This window comes from Dromiciops gliroides, chromosome 5 (assembly GCF_019393635.1).
Source record: "Dromiciops gliroides isolate mDroGli1 chromosome 5, mDroGli1.pri, whole genome shotgun sequence".
NCBI classification, from domain to species: Eukaryota; Metazoa; Chordata; class Mammalia; order Microbiotheria; family Microbiotheriidae; genus Dromiciops; species Dromiciops gliroides.
In genome coordinates this window covers 268,282,910-268,284,741 of record NC_057865.1, presented here as the reverse complement: position 1 = coordinate 268,284,741, position 1,832 = coordinate 268,282,910, and positions in this window count along the sequence as shown.

Here is a 1,832-nt window from a genome sequence, read left to right as displayed (position 1 = left end):
CCAAAGAAGGCCTACTTTTGTACCCATGGGGCACTGAGCACAGGGAAGTAGCCGTGCCTAGCTATGGCCATGGTTCCCCTGCTGCCAGCCTCACTGAACTCTCCCCTCCTTTACCCCCTTTGCCAGGTCCTAATTCCATGACCCACATTGATTTATCTCAAATCTATTTCATTTAGCCAACCCTAAGTGTCAGAGAACACACTTTTGGATTGGGCTTCCATTCTTAGAGCCAAGATGAATTATGAAACCTTTTCCTGGACAAGTTAAATATTTCAGGCTCCTCTAAGGCACTGGGCCAGTCTATTGGAGCATGCCTGACCAATCAGCATTCTGATCTGGGGAGCAACTGGGTGGTGAAATCTGGAGTCTGTCCCTGTGCCAACCTGATGGTCAGCACTGAGATCACCCCAGTAATGATGGGAAAACAAACCACTTCTTATAGTCTTATATCTAGGCACTGGGGACTGGGCAATCCATGTGGGTCAATTTTGATAAAATGGAATTAAACTCTTTTAACTATACAAAATGCCACCATCTTTCTTTGTTGGGTTCTGGTTGGAATCTGTCTGAGTGACATTATCTCCCACTTGAATAAAGCAGTGTCTCAATGACACTCCAGGTTAGTGAATAAGAAGAATCTATAGCTGTTTTAGTTAGCAATTCTCACCTTCAACCACTCTCTTGCTTGTCTTTCTATCATAAAAATTATCTTTAGGGGAAAAAAATCTTTGCTGCAATCTGCTAGAATATTTACCTCTCTGACCCAAGTGCATGCTATCTGGGCCCAAGGAAAACATAGAATGGAGAAGTTCTGTCATCAACATCACCCCCTCACTCCCTGACACCTCCCCTGTCATCACAGGGGGAAGAATGCGGATTTGGCCTGGGGTGAAAAAGCAAAATTTAAACATGAGTTCTCTATTTCTCAATCACCATGAATTATGAAATTTGTTTCAGCCCTGGGGATGTGAACTATCCCCCAGCCTAGGGCTTATACTGCCTCCTCCTTGCTCATTCTTTCTTTGATCTCCAGGGGTGATAATAATGATGCCAAATTGCATTTGGAGAGGGTGTTAAGGTTTACCGAGGGCTTTGCTTCCAGCAATCCAGGAATGATGGTGGTGGTGGTGGTGATGATGGTAGGGGTGGGGAGGGGTGGTGATGATGATGAGATAATGAAAATTGCTAACATTTATCTAACACTTTCAGATTTGTAAAGTGCTTTACATATATTATTTAATTCTCACAACAGCCTTTTGGGTAGTCATTTAGCTAGTTGTTCAATCAACTAGAATTTATTAAGCACCCACTGTGTGTCAGGCATTATGCTAAGTAAGCACCAGTGAGGCAAAGAAAAGCCAGTTTAGGTGCTGTTGTCATCGTCATCATCGTTGTCGTCATCGTCATCATCATTCCCCATTTTACAAATGAGGAAACTGAGGCTCTCAGGTTCACAATTTAGTAAGTGTCAAAGGCAGGGTTCTAATTCAGGTCTGCCTGGCTCTACGTTCAGCACACTACACATTATACTACCTAGCTTCCTATGTAGTGTACATATTATTTTTCAGATGAGGAGACAAAGACCCAGAAAAAAACTCACAGGGTCATAGATTGTAGAATGATAAGGTCTTAAGAGTTCATCTAGTCTGATACTCCCTGAGGGCGGGGACTGGATTCACTTTTGTCTTTATGTATATTTTGATTAGTGTCAAGCCTGACACTTTATAAACACTTAATAAAGGCTCGTTGATTGATTTTTACAGATGAGAAAACTGAGTCCCAGAGAAGGAAAATGACTGATCCAAAGTTAGAGAGGGAGTCAATGGCAGAGC